An 18957-nucleotide genomic window follows, 5' to 3' on the forward strand; every position below is an offset into this window, starting at 1 on the left:
GCTACTACTCGCTCTACTACTCACTCTCTACTACTTAGTCTCTACTACTCGCTCTTTACTACTCACTCTCCACTACTCACTCGCTACTTCTCGCTCTCTACTACTCTCTACTACTCTCTCTACTACTCACTCTCTATTCCTCACTCTCTACTACTCTACTACTCTCTACTGCTCTCTCTACTACTCACTCTCTACTATTCTATACTACTCACTCTACTACTCTCTCCTGCTCTCTACTACTCACTCTACTACTCTTTCCTACTCTCTACCACTCACTCTCCACTACTGTACTACTCACTCTCTACTACTCTCTCTCTACTACTTACTCTCTACTACTCACTCTACTACTCTCTACTACTCACTCTCTACTCCTCTCTACTACTCACTCTCTACTGCTTACTCTCTACTACTTGCTCTCAACTACTCTCTACTACTCACTCTACTACTCACTCTCTACTACTTTACTACTCTCTCTTACTCTCTCTACTTCTCACTCTCTACTACTCTCTCTACTACTCACTCTCTGCTACTCTCTACTACTCACTCTCTACTACACACTCTCTACTACTTGCTCTATACTACTCGCTCTTTACTACTCTCTAGTACTCACTCTACTACTCACTCTCTACTACTCTCTACTACTCACTCTACTACTCACTCTCTACTTCTCACTCTCTACTACTCTCTCTACTACTCACTCTCTGCTACTCTCTACTACTCACTCTCTACTACTCACTCTCTACTACTCACACTCTACTCACTCTCTACTACTCACTCTCTACTACTCACACTCTACTACCCTCTACCACTCACTCTCTACTACTACTCTCTCTACTACTCACTCTACTACTCTCTACTATTCACTCTCTACTACTCACTCTCTACTACTCTCTACTACTCACTCTACTACTTTCTACTACTCTCTGCCACTCACTCTCTATTACTCTACTACTCACTCTCTACTACTCTCTGCTACTCTCTCTCTGCTACTCACTCTCTATTACTCTGTACTACTCACTCTCTACTACTCACTCGCTACTACTCTCTACTACTCACTCTCTACTACTCACTCTCTACTACTATCTCTCTACTACTCTCTACTACTACTCTCTACTATTCACGCTCTACTACTCACTCTCTACTTCTCTCTGCTACTCACTCTACTACTCTATACTACTCACTCTCTACTACTCTACTACTCACTCTCTACTACTCTCTCTCTACTACTCACTCTACTACTCACTCTCTACTACTTACTCTCTACTACTCGCTCTTTACTACTCACTCTCCACTACTCACTCTCTACTACTCACTCTCTACTACTCTACTACTCTATACTACTCTCTCTACTACTCACTCTCTATTCCTCACTCTCTACTACTCTACTACTCTCTACTACTCTCTCTACTACTCACTCTCCACTATTCTATACTACTCATTCTACTACTCTCTCCTACTCTCTACCACTCACTCTCCACTACTGTACTACTCACTCTCTACTACTCACTCTACTACTCTCTACTACTCACTCTCTACTCCTCTCTACTACTCACTCTGTACTACTTACTCTCTACTACTTGCTCTCAACTACTCTCTACTACTCACTCTACTACTTACTCTCTACTACTCTACTACTCTCTCTTACTCTCTCTACTTCTCACTCTCTACTACTCTCTCTACTACTCACTCTCTGCTACTCTCTACTACTCACTCTCTACTACACAGTCTCTACTACTTGCTCTTTACTACTCGCTCTTTACTACTCTCTAGTACTCACAATACTACTCACTCTCTACTACTCTCTACTCCTCTCTACTACTCACTCTATACTACTTACTCTCTACTACTTGTTCTCAACTACTCTCTACTACTCACTCTACTACTCACTCTCTACTACATTGTTGACAATAGAGCTGACCTGCAAAAGTGAAAATATTATTATTCAGACAAAACGTAATCATGTTAAGAAGCATCTCATTGTGTTTACGAAATTTCAATTCTCTTTTTTTGAGAATCCACTCCACAGCTTTAACACCATCCCCATGTCTAATACACGTGTATAAGCTTGTTATGTCCAAAGTTATGAGAAGCATATCTTTGTCCCACGTGATGCCTTCAATTAATCTCAAGAAGTCCTGCGTATCCCGGACATAGGAGGCCAGATCTTTGACTAGAGGTGCCAGAAAGGAGTCAAGGTATATTGCCGTGTTTTCTAAAAGACTCCCAATTGAAGCCGCTATAGGTCTACTGTTTCGAGTCTTTGTGTACTTTGGGCAGATGATAAAATGTGGGTAAAATAGGAGTTTCACAATATAAAAACAAATGTTCATCTTGTTCCAACATGCCCTCATCTCGCCAGTCCTTCAATTGTCAGTGATATTCATTAATACATTTGGCATAATCCTTTCTCTATGTTGGAATATAGCATTTTGTGTCTTCCAATTGTCTCACAGCCTCTTTATGATAATCTTCTTTGTTGAAGACAACCATGTTACCCCCCTTATGTGTGGGTTTGATTTCTATACTGGTGTCTTCCTTCAAAGATTTCATGGCTTCCCATTCTTTTCTTGAGAGATTAAAATCTCGGCTTTGAGGAAAATGTAATTTAGCTAGATTTTTCAAATCCATGATGACTGCTTCATTAAAAACATCTATTGCATCATAGGGCATTAGAGGAACCGTTCTAGATTTTCTTTTGAATTTACTGTGTCCCCTGGTTTGTCTTATTCCAGCTCCTTCCAAGTAGTCATCCAAATTCATTTCAATTTCCTCACTGATTGTGTCTAAGTTCTGTAGTGTAAGCAGGACTTGAAGATCATGACCCACTAAGAGGTTTGTTTCTACATCCTCATTGTTTAGATCTTCATTCTCATTTCTCAAGGATAGTTTTCCAGGATGTAACAAAAAAACTTTCTGTAGATTAAGTTTCCTTATATATTTGAAAAGGTCAATTCGAATGTTCGTATAGTTAAAACCAGATGTTGGGCAGAAAGTGGGACCAAGTTGTAATACTTTTATCTGATCTGTAGTTAATACTTTATTAGACAGATTGATCACCGTTTTTTCTTCTTCCGTCGCATTTACCACTTGCCTCTCTTCCCCTTGCTGCGTGTGATTCTTGGGGTCTTTTTCTTCGTTTCTTCCCCCACCTTGTTTTACGCTTTTTGCATTTTTTGATTTCATTTCCTGAGGAGGGTGGGTTCGCTGGGTGGGTCTTTGTCTTGTCTCCCTTATTAACTGGTATTCTTGAAAATAAGAGGATTCCTGATTGATTCTACCTTCTTCCATGCCCGTCGACTGTTCCCCTTCTGAGGTTTCCACCTCCGATTCCGAGGTGTCTCTGGTTCCTCCACCCACTGCTCCTTGTTGGTTCAATTTCTTCCGGGGTCCATCGAATTTGCGGGCAAATGTTAGAATACGACCCGTGAGGTAATCTTGCTTGTCCCTTTGAACTTTCGTCTGCTTACGGCGTCTGATCACTGCCTCGTAATCTTTTAGCCGTTTCATCATGGCATTCCTCAATTCTTCACTTTGTTTTGCGTCTTTTTCCTTGCTTATCAACTCCTCTAGTTTTTCTAATTCTCGTAGAAATTTCTCCCGATCACTCCATGCGTACTTGACCAATATTTTCACCATCCCTTTTGCAGATTCAGTGGTGTGCTCTGCCCATTCTTTGAGGAGCTGAGGATCAGGATTCTCATAAGAGGAGACCGTATAAATACAAAGGCCCCTTGGTATTCAATCACAGTCAATATATCGCTGTAATGAGGTGGCTTCCCACCATTTTCTTAGCTCTCTTTCTTGCGCTTTCTCCAGTGCCTGATATTAAATCACGAGATTTGTTGCAGAGGTACTTCCGCAGTGTTTGTTTTTGACTGTGCTTTAGTCGTCCCTGCTCCTTGTTTAAAAATATCTAGTGCCGCTTCCTCCCTCTCTTGTAGACTCGACATGTCCAAAATTCAGAAAGATTATATCGCACCACTTTATATATTAGAAAGTGAGGGGGGGTGTGTCTGTCTGCCTGCACCAGCGTTATCCTCGGGATAGAAACTCCACTGCTATTGGCATTCGGGAAATTCAAAGACTAACTCACTGGTCTGTCGACGTCGCTCTCAACGGGTGAACCACTTGGAAATTGCCTCACCTGCACTGCCGGTAATGAAAGTCCGCATTACCTCATTCTATTTTCTCCCATCCTTGTTGGCGCTGGTCATCACACAGCGCCATTGTTGTTTTGGAGTTTCCGGGCTGACGGCCAATTTGAATTTTTGCCAACCGAACCTCACCGCCGCCACTCCTTGCTTCCCCGGGTGCTTGCTCCAGCGGTGCTGAGCCGCTTAAGATTCTGCAACTCAGCAGCCTTTCCGCAACTGAAAAAACGGAGAGCACACACAGATAATATCCTCGCTGGTGTTTATTGTGTAGACTATTCCCCCCCCCCTCCTCTGACAAATGCGTTTCACCTTTCGGCTTCCTCAGTGTCAGTTTCTTACATTTTCGTGCATGTATTTAAAATCGTCATACATCACCTGGTTGTTTCATATGAATAAAATCAGGACTTACACTCGGTTCGTTTAAAATTCATGGCGGCCATCTTAAAACACATTATATCCGTAAAGTGCTTTAAATTAAAGTGCTCAGTGCTATACTTAAAAACTTTTTTGTAGCAAAATAGGCACACAGTTTACTATTTACACTTAAGGATCTGGGTTAAACATTCAAGAATTCATATCGAACCCCCTCTTATCTATAGTTAAATCCATGTGCAAAATTGGCAATATAGTTATTATTTATAGATTCATAATTAAATATACCAATAAGTAGATAAATTCTTGCCAATTCCTGAAAAACTTAGATGTATTTCATGATTCAAGAAAAATATCCCAAAAACCAATTAAGTAAACTAATATATTTATATATATATTCAATATATACAAACACACCATCTCCCTTTCAAGGCGGCCCCAGCATGCGCGAAACGAACACCCGCTAACATTACTGTCACATTCCTCCAACAAGGAAACTGCTGTACGCCAGATTCTGGAAACAATAGGCGCTTTATTCAGAATCACAGACTGGCAGGCACCTCAATACATGTCTGACGCGTTTCGGCTACATCCTTAGCCTTAATCATAGAGTAGCTTGCCAAATAAAATCTCATGCTTTTAAAGGTGACCATAGTAGAAAGACTAAATTCCACCAGTGCAAAGTCTTACTTCATTTCATCCGTAATATAATTCCACCGATAGCGCATTAATTATCAGTACAGTGCGCATATCAGTAATTGCACAAGCATGTCATCCGGTGTCTCACCATTGTTTTCAACAGAAGATGCAATTCATTAATTATGCCACGTTTTCATGTTGGAGGAGTGTGACAGTGATGTTAGCGGCTGTCTATTTGCCGCATGCTGGGGCCGCCTTGAAAGGGTCTACGGCTTCCTTAAACAGAGATGTTGAATTTGGATTGTTTAAAGGAAGTTTGACCTGCTGGCAGTTTTGAAAGTGAAACGGTACCGAGTTAACTCGAACGAGAAATCACGGAGATACTGCTGGTAAAGGCAACATGAGATTATAGAAACACAGCATAATTAATGAATCGCAAGCGGATGGTGTCCGTGTAGATGATGGCAATTTTACCTCTGTATTTGTCGGTGTGGTCCCAGTATGTTATCTTGTAGCCTTCAGGGTTGCCAATAACGATGTCCTGTGCGACAGGTCTCCGTGAGGAAGATAACATTTGGGGTGTTAGAAATGGGTGTGTCTAGTTGGCAGGTTGTCACACTGTCCAAGTAGGGACCCTTCTTCCAAGTCAGGATACGGGAGATGCACTTCTAAAATAACCCCTGCTCACACCCTTGGTAGCTTGGCACGAGCAGTCAGGCTTATCTCAGAGGCAGTGTGTAAATCATTTGCACACAAACAACAGTGATATAGTGAAAACACTATAAAAGGACACCACCCAGTTTTTGAAAAATATCCAGTATTTTATCTGTGCAAAACAAGACTGATTTCCATATGGTTGTTTACTGCACCACTGGATTCAAGCTAGCCGGGCTGATGAGAGGTGATGCTCTGAAACTGGTCCCAGGATGCTTGTTTCCGGTCCAGGGAGGACCTGGCTTGACAGTTTGGGCTGGACTGTTCCTATGAGGGGCAGGGTCAAGACTGATTTGAATATGGCTGGGTCCCAACTGGGGTGGCGTGATGAGCAAAAGAACAATAGATTAAACCCAGATCTTTGTGACGGGGGTGAATGTTTGCATTGTTAAGAATTCCACCCATCATTTGTTCTGCTTCTGTTGCCCTAATTGGGTAGGGTAATGCGAGACATGGGTCCTGTGCTAACTGCCCCACTTGATTCAAACTAGCCTGGCTGATGAGGGGTGAAGCCCTAAAACTGGTCTCAGGATGCTTGTTTCCAGTCCAGGGAGGACCGGGCTTGGCAGTTCAGGCTGGACTGTTCCCATGAGGGTCAGGGTCAAGACTGATTTGCATATGGCTGGGTCCAAACTGAGGTGGCGTGGTGAGCAAAAGAACGATGGATTAAACCAAGATCTTTGTGAATGGGGGTGAATGTTTGCATTGTTCAGCATTCCGCCCATCATTTATTCCTTTTGCTGCCCCAAGTGGGAAGGGTATGCCCAGACGTGGGTCCCATGTTCACTGCACCACTGGATTCAAGCTAACCTCGCTGATATGGGGTGATGCCCTGAAACCAGTCCCAGGATGCTTGTTTCCAGTCCAGGGAGGACCTGGCTTGGCATTTCGGACTGGACTGTTCCCATGAGGGGCAGGATCAAGATTGATTTGCATTTGGCTGGGTCCAAACTGGGGTGGCATGGTGAACAAAAGAACGATGGATTAAACCAAGATCTTTGGGACTGGGGTGAATATTTGCACTGTTCAGCATTCCGTCCATCATTTGTTCCTTTTGCTTTTCTTCTGTTGCAGCACAAAACACACAGTTCCCAGTGCTGGTAGCAGATGAACTTGAAGTCTTTGCAGTTTATGAGACTTCTTGAACAGGGGGCAAGCACTACCTCAAGCTCTTGGAGAAATCAAACAAAGAAGTTGCAGAAAGGTCAGTCTAGTTCTGTCTAGGCAGCACATAGCAAAATGGTGGTTTCTTCTCACAGCTTCTCCATCTCTTCTTCTTGGCAGGTTCCTTGATCCAAAAGAGTTCTAAAGTCCTGGGGTCAGGGCCCCAATATTTATACCACATTTACTCTTTGTTCTCTTTGTGGCAAGGGTCTTTGATCCCAATCCAAACCAGTTCTGCCCTCTCTGGTCCAGCTGCACTACAAGGGGTAGAGACAGCATTGTGAAGAGGAGACACCACCTATTCAGGTGCAAGGAAAACTCATCCCACCACTCTAAACGCAGACCGCGCCTATTCAGCCCAACTATGAGCCACCCAGGAAAGGCAGGACACACCTCAATCCTCCTTGTGTCTGTCTACAGTGAAAGCACATCCCCAGCCTCTGTCACTCCAAAAGCATACAGTCAATACACAAAACAACAGAGACAAAAAGAATGATTAGACAAGAAAATACCCACTTTCTAAAAAGAGGCCTATTCAAACACCTAATATAAAAATTATCTTTACGAAAAGAGGTATTTTTAAATCGTGAGTAAAGGCATACTAAACTTTCTTCTTCTATCTTGTCCCAATAGAAAGTTATGCTTGTAAGATGTTAGCCTATGGGACAGATAGCCTGTCAATATTGAAAAACGAAATACACAGTCTTTCACTGTCAGGACATGTAAAACACACCAGTACATGTCAAACCTTTCACATACACTCCACCTTGCCCATGGGGGTAACTTAAGCCTACCTGAGGGGTGCCTTACATGTAAGAAAAGGGAAGGGTAGGGCCTTGCAAGTTTGGGCACTCGCCAGGTGGACATAGCAGTAAAAACTGTGTATAGACACTGCAGTGGCAGGTCTGAGAATCCTTTGAAAGGCTGCTTGTGTGGGTGGCAAACACAGTGCACTGTATTACGGACTTAGTAGTAAATCAAATATGGCAATCATGGAAACACCAATCCATGAACACATTGTACATGGAAAGCATATGATCTTTAGCACTGAATAGCAGTGGTAAAGTGCTCAGAGTCCTAAAACCAACGGAACACGGGTCAAAAACAGGAGGCCAAAAAAGCAAAAAGTCTGGGGTTGAACATCCTAAAAAAGCCAAGTCTAACACGGGGTGAGGGATGAGGTTGTATCCCAGATCTCCAAGACATGTTTGCTGAGCGATCGTGCATTGAGTAGAAAGCAATAGAGTTCTGTCGTGGCGGACTCGGTCAGGTAAAACTAAATGGTCATGCCCATGCGCACTGTGTGGTGCCGTTCGTTCTGATTTTCAGTGTGAAATGTGCCATCGATGTGAAAAAACTATGCAAAGAGCCAAACCAGTATATTTCTGCCCTTTTGCCTAGTTCTGTGGAATTCCTCTGAACAAAACTTTTAAAAAACGGGTTCAACAATAGCAGAATGAATTCAGAACATAAATAATGTGTCTTTAGAGGACAAAGATCAAATGGCATGACCCCTCTACCAATATAACCAAAGAAATTCAACATATTCTCACAACAATTTGAATAATGATACACTTGTGAGAAGAGATCCAACAGAAATTGCATAATGACCTTGAAACACTTGGAAAATATGTACTTATAGGTCAAATAGTATGATCCCTTTAACTCTTTAACCAAGGAGAATGTAAATACTTATCATGACAATTCCAATGATTGTTTCAGTTGCTACTAATGAATGAACGGTAATAGATTATTGACCATGAATCACTTACAAAACCTGTAATTAGAGGTCAAAGGCCAAACCGTAGGACCCACCCCCCAGTTAAACCAAGGAAAATGTAAGTATTTATCATGATCCTTCAAATGATGCAACACTTGTAACAAATGATGGAACCATAGTGTAATAGTCACCTTAATACACTTACAAAAAGTGTAATTAGAGTTCAGAGGTTAAATATTTTGACCTCTACACCAATTTGAACAAGGGAAAAAAATGCTTTTCATGTCAAGCCAAACCAATACTACACATGCAGAAATTGATCCAAGAGTAACAGAATAAATACAAACTTTAAAAAAGTTCATTTTGAGGTCAAAGGTCACGTTTTTGTCCTCACACCCAATTTGACTAATTGGCTTTGTGAGTTCAGACAATGACCAATCCAATGATACCTCACTTTGGAAATACAATTTAACTGTTACAAAGATACCTCCTTTACACACTTCCAGGAGCTACAATTTAAGGTCAAAAGTCAAGAAGTGTGACCTTCAAGAGACTATCCATGAAATATTTTGTCACCTACTAACAAAATATGCATCAATACTGTACGATAAAGTCAGAATATACATTTTGAGATATTGAGCATATCTCCCGTAACAAGATTGAGATGATCATATGAAAGACATCAACAGACAAAATATCATGCCAGCCATTTTGTAGTACGTAAAGTGGTGCCAAAAGCAGCACAAAAATGTGTATTTTCATATCTATACTAACAGTATTCTCTGAAACATCCATTCTACATCTGTCAAATAATCCTACAAGACTTATAACTTTAGATTCTGTACAACAATTGAAACACATGAAAAATGTATGTGCCTTTAAATCTATGTCATAGTATGACAAATAGCCATAAAAAACATTTTTTTTTAAACTAAAAGAAAGTCTAAATCTGTTGTTTGCCTGGAGAGCAAACAGAATAATAAATATTTCAGTTCACCTGCTTTTGGAAAACACACTTTTTTTATTACTCTACTAATGCAGTCATTCAACCGCATAGTTTTCAGAGTCACCTGTCGGCCATCTTTAATTGTGTTGTGACCTTAGGATGTTTTTATAAATAAATAAATTATTTATAATATAAAATAAAGTTTTATATATAAATTGATAGTACAGGAAGTACTGAAAACAAATATTTGTAGTTTCCCAAAATTATAATCACAATTAGAAAAACTACAGTATGTGGCAGCAAAACTCTCCACAAAGTAATTACATGGCTTGGCACCGAATAATTTACAAAGGGAACTAATAGGGTTCATATGCCCTCCTTCATGTCTTTTTGTTACCGAGGCTCATGGTGCTCTTGGCTTCAGCTATGCTCACACCAAATGGTATTAATTTCTTTTTTCACTGCTAAGCCCTCAGCAACGGTCATGCTTAGTAATGGTTATCAGAAGGTTATACAGTGCCAAAGCACAACATTTGGAGATTGTGACAATTTAGGAGCTTACAACTACCACCATTATTGTTACCACCATCATTACCTTACTACCACACCATTTCCACCACCATTATTACTATTCCTATAACCTCTACCATTAGAATCCCCCAACAGTTACTAAAATAATCAGCATTACCATCGCTACCTTCTTTACCCGTACCACCACAATTAAATTCAACACCATTACATCTATCAATACTACCATCACTATTTCTACCACCATTACCTTAACCACTGCCAGCATTTTCGTTACCACCACCACTATCGCATTGGCATTACCACCACCGCCACCACCATTATCACACTTCTATCATTAAAACCATACAATTAACACCACCAACAGCATCATTATACCCACAATTTCAACAATGTCACCAACATTGCCACCAACAGCATCATTATACCCACAATTTCAACAATGTCACCAACATTGCCACTGCCACCATTACAACTATAACGATTAACACCAACACAAATACCACTGCTATTGCCATCATCACTAATATCAACACTGACATTAACCTCTTCAGTGCCCATGACGAGATAGTCTCGTCATGGAGCACGGTCGCGCTGTGCCCATGACGAGACTATCTCGTCATGAACCCCACCCACTAATGTAACGCCCGGCACAGGAGGGGGAAAGGGCGTGACACAGAAGGGGTTAAACAATGAACACTACCCCTACCATTAACACCACTATTATAACCACCAAAAAAATTCCCACCCCTACTATGACCACCACACTTATTACAAACACACCATATTTCCACCACCATTACTACACCCACCATTACATAATTATTTCCACCATTACCACCACCATCATTACTAGCACTTCAGTCACCATTGCCTCCACCGATACCACCACCGCCAGTACCACCACCACCACCACCATCATTACTGGAAACATTATCACTACCGCTGTCATTACCATGGCCATTACTATGACCTCAACAACCACATCTGCAATTACTGCCACCAATACTATTACAGCTGCTCTGTCATTATCACCACTACCATTATCTCAACCTTGTTAAAACACTTTTAACAATTTACATAAGATTCTATTTCAAATAATGTGGCTATGAGTATTGATACAGGTATGCTTTTTTGCTCATAAGATTAACACTGTTTTCCTTTTAAAATGGGTCATAGTGATTTATTTACATTGGAGTGAACTGGAACATGTTTTCAATAGTCTCTGATAAAGCTGTTCAATTTAGGAAATTCAGTACACTACAAAGTATGGTAATTCCTTTGCTCTGGCAGCCAAATTTGGTTCAGTGCAAGAGCTTCGTGTGATCCAAAATGCCACCTCTACAATTAACATTACCGCCATAACTATTACCTCCAGCATTGCCACCACCATTAGTAGCACCATTATCATTAACTCCACCACCATCTCTAATTACCATCGCCCCTATCTCCATTGCGACATCCAACATTACCTTCAGGCAGTGCTTAATTTGTAGAAATATACGTTAATTTGTATAAGTGCCAGGACCCGGGCTCATGTGTGCAGCTGGAACTGCCGAATCTCAGTGTGGCAGAATATCAAGGCTTCGTCTGCCACTGTGCACCCATGGACACCTCATATTACCCTTGCAGAATCTCTTTATTCCTGCTTTCTGGCTTTATCACTGTTTTTTTGAATCTTTGTCTTCTGCCGTTCTGAGTCAAACTTGGACGATGAACAGTAAGTGCTGAAGCCCAAAACAGGAGTTCCAGTGGGCTCTACCTGCAAGCACCGGCTCAAAGTAACCAATGCCAACAGTCCCATTGCAATCTCCATCATTCACAGCAACATAATTACAACCATCATTACCACTGTTGGAAAACGAGGCGGTATCTGTGAGGCCTGCACAAATAACATGTCTACATTTGTCCTTCACTGGGTACCAAACACCCCATTGTAGAGCTTGACTCTCAGAAGGTAGCGTTGCAGAGCAGTCTAAGGCTTACTTACTCAAAGGAGGCGGTGTGAGCTTGTAATCACATTTACCAGTATGCAGAAATAACACTCAATAATTGATTGTCCAGTCTGTACTTTGCTTATAAAAGGAAGAGTGCATTTATTAAACACATTCACTACTCAATACTATGCAACAATTTACAAATATTCATAAGCTGTTGGAATTACTTTGTGACATTGCATAACTTTCCACCCCTCCCACAGGGTGGGTGGGCTCTAGTACCACCACTCCATGTATGCACATCATCTTGCCCCCTAATGCAGTGGGTTGACCATAACCTGAAGTAAGGGCTTTGCCCACTGGCACAATCACAGTGGCGACTCATCCCATGATCTCAATAAGCATTATAAATGGACACACCTGCCATGGTGACACTCAACCCTGACTGAGCATCTCATACTGACCATACAGTATACACCTATACATCTTAGTGGCTAACAGTGTGAGTTGTTCTTAACATAACGCAGCAGCAAGAATACAAGTTTAGGCATCATTTAAAATGACAGTACTTATCATAACTGATAACCATTATAATGCATTGCAATTAAAGCCCCTAAAAGGCATCACAGTTATAATCACAAGATTAAGTATATACAGCCAGGCACTCTAGCAGGAATCTCCAGCAACATAACTCCACTTTGCTTATGACTTCATATTACACAGTGACTTTCAGTCCTTCAAAAGAAATAACATCAGGTAAATGCACCTCTCATGCAATTGCATCTCTTCATCTCCAAGGGATGCCCTTCAACAGATATCCCCAGTTCAGCCCTTCCCACCTTGGTGCAGTCCCTACAAACACACCCCGCTGTTGGAACATGGCTGAGCCTTTTAGTTTTTTTTTCTGTTAAGTCCTCAAAGACTTAGGGTAGGGACTTCCAATCTTCCAGTTGGGGAGAGACTGTGTGCTCTTGCAGCTCCCCCTACACCCCCTCCAGCAAATGTTGGTGACCCCCTCCTCCGGGGGCCACCAGGCGCCAAAACAAAGAGCTTTCCATATGCCTTGAAAGGCATTATGGGGCGCTTCATGCACAGCCCATGCATATTAGCCCGCTGCTCCGGGGAGCACCGCGCTGCCAATGCCGATGGCCTCACGCCATGTCTGCCCATCGTTGGGGACCTGGTTCTGCCCGGGCCCATGCATGCCAGGTGAGTGTTGCTGCAGCTCGGGAAGCCCACCCCGGGCTGCTCCTCCCATTTCCTGTTGGGGGCTCGGTCCCACCCAGACCACTTACTGCCAGGTGCATTGGAGAGCAGCTCGGGGAGCCCACCGTCGGCTGCCCTCTCCGGCTCCCCAACTGGCCAGCACCCTTGCGTGCTGCCGCGAGAGCCGGCCTTTCATTCTGGTCTGCCCGCTCTCACGGGCAGACACGGAGGCTGTTACTGGCCCAGCAGGTTCTCAGGGGAGTGTGACAGCACCCACCTGCCTTCCCGCTGCTGCGGGGGAGTGCAGTGGCACTTCACCCTCCTCCTCCACCAGTGGGGTAGCACGACGGCACTGCTCCCCCTCTTCACCTCTCCTTGCGCAGACACCGGGGTCCAGAGTTGGGGATCCCAGGCCCCCTAGATCGTTGCGCTCCCCGGCTTCATTTTCAGTGGGTCCGGAGTTGGGGGCCCCAGGGCCCAGAGATCCCTTCGAGGGGGGCGCAATGGCACACCTCCTCCTCCTCTGATGTCTTCAGGGGCCAGGGTGGGCTCCGGGCACCCCTCCTGGGCAATTTCAAGGGGAGCGCAACGGTACTCCCCGACTTTACTTCTTCCGGGGGCAGCCCCCGGGACCTGACCCACCCCGGGGGCCCATTCAAGACTGGCGGTGGAGCCCCACGAGCTTTGTCATCAGTCAGGCCAGAGGTCAAAGGTCGCCTACCTCTTGGGGGCACACCTAAGCCCCCCGGGACCGATCTGCACCATTTTGGCCTCTTCCCACTCCTAATGGCCAGCCCTAGCCATCTGAAGCACCTTTTGCCGCCCTCCTCACCTCCAAGAGGGTGAACTCAGCAGGGAGCTGTCTTCACTGGCTCCCTGCACCAGCCTTTTATTTGGCTCTCCTCCTGGGTCTCTCTTCTCCTTGCGCAGAGGCCCAGGCTTATCCTGAGACAATCAGGTCACTCCTCCTTCCGACTGCCCATTGCGCCAGGCTCCAGCACCAGTCTTCCTCAGCAGACCATTCCCCAGAGAGAGTTCTGTTTCCTGTGCAAGACCTTTTAAAAGAATTTGGAGGGGGATGGCATGCTGTAAGGCTCTTCTGCCCTATCCTGCAGCAACACATCACCTCTCTGCCGCTGCTCCCTCCTTCCTGCACAGGCTTATGGAATAGTTCAAAATGGTGTCGTCCAGGGGTCTCAGGCCACATGGTCTCTGAAAAGCCCCATTTCCCTCTTGCTGCCTTCATGGCCCAGAGCAGCTTGGTGCTTGGCACCAGGTGATTGCTGCTGATTGATAACATGCAGCTCCACCCCCCATCTCTCCCTCTTGGAGCGGAGACCTGTGACCTTGGAATGCTTGCAGTGAAGGGCTAGGCATCTGAGGCTACAGCTTGGGGGGGGAGGTCATTAATCCAGCCTGACAGGGTCACACCCAGCCAGGCTCTAGCTCTGAGCTGAGTAAGAGGAATATGACATTTCTGGATGACCCATAAGCAGTACAGATATGACTTTGGACTCAGCAGAATACTTTTTTTATACAACTTACAGTGTACGTGTCTGGAATCTGTAGGCCCAAGGGAAGTGAAACTACCCCATGTGGTCCCCATCTTCATAGGAGAGTACTGGAGTGTTTCTATAGTGAAAACAGTAAAGCACACTGACTTTCCCTCACATGTATATTCCCATACTATAAAGCCATGTCACCACCCAACTCTGCATAATTTCTGCCACACCATTCTATCTGTATCTGCTCCTGGGCTGCGCACAACAGGGATCTCCCCGCGCAGCCGGTACACAGGTGCACACGTGTCTACATGCAACCAGTCTGGTGCCCCTTACCCTGGCTGCAGCGGAGCAGCCCTCTCTCTCAAGGGGGACACCAGTGCAATCCACATGCAGTCTGTTTCATCATGAGTTCACTGTGGGTGAGTCCCAGCTTATGAGGCTCTCCCATAGTAAAAGCAAAAAAATTAGGGGTTCAAAAAGCGAAATATTTGTGTGGCTCAGATGGTCAGAACCACCTTCTAACAACCACTATCACTGTTACCACAATGACCAACAGCAACAGCATTACCACTCTCTGTACATTGTACTGAAATGAAGTACACTGTGTAGAGAGTGCAAGAAATCTCCAGAGGAAGATAGAGGCACAAATTAGATATAACCCAACTTATTTTTTGTGGTAGTGTGGGCGAGCAGTTAGACTTATCAGAGGAAAGTGTAAAGCACTTGTTTTACTCACAGAGGCAATAAATGAGACACACACTCAAGAATAAATTTGAGACCAATTTGTGTAAAAATAACACTTATCTTTATATATTTTTTGAGAAGCAAGACTTCAAAATTGGAAATATACTTTGTACTGTTTGATACTTGAATAAATACTTTGTAGACTTTCAATCACAGAGAGAAAATGCAGTGCATTTTAACATATGCAGTACTTTCAGTATTTAGGCACTCAGTGGTCATTACCGTCAGACATTGACCATCACGGTCGTCAGAGAAAGCAATAGAAGCATATGGCTTGAATGGAGTTCAGTCGATCGCCAACACAGTTACCGTTGCAGTCGCCGGCATCAGGTCTCTTTAGGTCAATGTATGCTGAACACCACCAACTCAGTGGCAGCGGTTGCTGGGCGGCTAGAGTAAATTTGGATAGCAGTGGACCGCTGACAAAGATATACACGTGGTCACCAAAAGGAGGACTATACCAAGGAGTTTTAAAGTTCACCAGCAGCAGGCAGGCCACAGGTGGGATGCAAAACAGACTGCCAACATTGCTGCAGTATGCCATCAAAGTCACCGACAAGAGGGTACACGCTCTCAGGAAGGATGCTGTTTCCAGCATTGTTCATTATGCTGAGAGGATCCCTCAAGGCGATGGAGGCGTGCAGAGGCCGGTTCCACTGGACTGGTGAACCAACAGGCCTGGGAAGCTGCAACGTTTCTTTTTAGTGGTGAGTCGTATCGACCAAACACCGTCTGAATCCTGCAACCTGAACTGAACACTTCACCATATTATATTCAGATCCCAAGCTCCCCATTCACAAATACCGTGTATTCCCATAGACAGAGGAGTGAGACAGGGATGTGTGCTCACGCCCACCCTGGTTTCAGGGTGGGCGTGGTCGATTGTCTCAAGAAACCCAAAAATGACCCCCCTAAACTCAGTGGGAATTCAGTTCCAGCGCTGTTATCTGCGAACGATACCATCTTGATCTCGCAGATGTCGAAGGATCTCCAAAATCTATTGGATGACTTCAATATGTATTGTAAGGAAAAAGGCCTAGAAATAAACATTGGGAAAACCAAATACATGGCCATAAACCCCCACAAGGACTTTAGAAGAAATATCAGAGTGAGAGATCAAAAATTAGAACATGTATCAAATATCACCTATCTAGGCATAATGCAGATACACCATTCGATAATTATCCTTGCACAGGGGTCCGGGCCATCCTCAAAAAGTATAATCTATCCAAACCTACCACAACAGTGCTAGAGATCTATAAACATAAAGCACAGGCAACTGCGTTATACGGATCAGAACTGTGGGGAATTGGTGGCACTAAACAACAAATATCTGGGGAGAACAAGTTTATGAGAAAGATTCTGGGGCTACCATTGGCAACACCACTTACCCAGATGTTTCACGACCTAAATATAAAGCGGATAGGGCAAATTGTAGTACTACTCCCACTGCTCTATTGGATTAGGATTTGGACAACGCTGGGGTTGGAGGACTATATAGAGTGCATTAAAGAACCTTTAGACCTTGACATATGCTTAACCTTCCTTTGGCTTAGATATGTCAAGAAATGGCTCACTAGAACTCGTCCTTCTCTCCTATTGGATGGAGCTACAGCAGCCAGTGCAAATCTCCAAGAATACCCTGAAACAAGTATATTGGAGATATGTCTTAAACACACTCCACTGGGATCCCAATTTGGGTAGATTAGAGACACAATTCCTCAATGTTAAACCAAACCCATGTCACGAAGAGTTCCTTGACACTATTCAGCCACACTTGGCGAGAAGCTTGTATCTGAAATTCCAGCACAAAACTCTCCAAATCAAGAGCTATACTACAAGGTGGAAAACACAGGGAGAGTGAACCTGCACTTTATAAACTTAAGGCAAGAAGAAAATATCACGCATATCCTCTTCTTTTGCCCTGCATATGTCAGGGCAAGGAAGAAATGGATTTGCACGCTGCGCAACAGGTTAGCGTTCAGGAAACACCAAGACGCCCTAGGAGTGTTGAAACACAACACAACACCATACATCATTTTTACTATGTCTAAATACTTACTAGCAGAAGGATTCACAAGGAGTAAGATGGGGCTGAAACTGTGATGCTGCAGTGAATAATATATTCCTCCCTTTCAAGCACTTTATTGTGGACGATGGCAGCTTTAATGTAAATACTGTATATTATATATTGAATCAATATCAGTTGATTTTTATAAACATGTATTTTATCGGTTTTAACTGGAACAAAAGTTACTAACTGCCGCAAACTATGGCTCTCCCTCACTACAGGACTTCAGGTGTGGCAGATCATATAAGGTTCTTGCCTGGGGCTGAGTCCTTGCTTGAATACCCCGGCCTGAAATGCAAATAGAAAAGCCTTGTATGTTATACCATTGAGCGGAAATCCACTATGAATGATGTATAGCCGGATGCAGAAAAAAATTAATACATTTTAACCTTGATTTACTGTGAACTATTTATGGCCTGTGATGGAAATAAAGTATTAAAATGAAAGTACACCTTAAGCACATGACAGACCATATGGCACTCAATTATGTAGGAATAGGTTTTCATATCAGTCTTGGGTTGAATGAGACAGTGCATACGTAGTTGGTGTGGGTCTACATACTTGCACCATACTACAAGGCCTATGCACAACATAATCCTACAAGCCACACACATCGACAGCGCCTACATCAGTGGGGGACACAATTATAAGAGAACTTGCAGATTAACTATCACTATTCATGATGCTCTGGTTGAGCATTTCCCCATATCACATCAATCTGGCAATGTAAAGTCTGTCTGCCTGACATTGCATGGCCTCATTGGTATGCAGTAAAGCAAGCCACATCAAAGTGCAGCATTCATTCACCCTACGTGAAGGATGTCGACCCTGGACCGTGCAGTGGCCTGTCCCATACTATAACAATGATTAACTCACACATTTACTCATAACCTAGGATCAGGGACCCTGGGACAGTGGGCAAATAGTGTGCCTCCCAAGGGAATGTGAATTGAGGATACAGAATCACTTGTCTCTTTGTCATGTCCAATAACTATGATTTTACCATTCTGCGTAACACATAGGAGGAGGGAATTGCATAGATAATGTCTTATTGGTGCTTAAATGTGTCCCTTAATGCATGACATCATGTGAGGACACTAAGCTGACACTTGTGCACTGTGGTGCAAGGGGGGGGGCTGGTGCTAGCACTAGTCAAAATCATGTGATGTTGTGAAAGTGGACAAACCATGGTTGTGTTGAATGCCAACTGAAAGGCCCAATACACAAATTAACTTTAGAAGCAGGTCACCTCATCCA

Source organism: Triturus cristatus, chromosome 7 (assembly GCF_964204655.1).
Source record: "Triturus cristatus chromosome 7, aTriCri1.1, whole genome shotgun sequence".
In the NCBI taxonomy this organism is placed as follows: domain Eukaryota; kingdom Metazoa; phylum Chordata; class Amphibia; order Caudata; family Salamandridae; genus Triturus; species Triturus cristatus.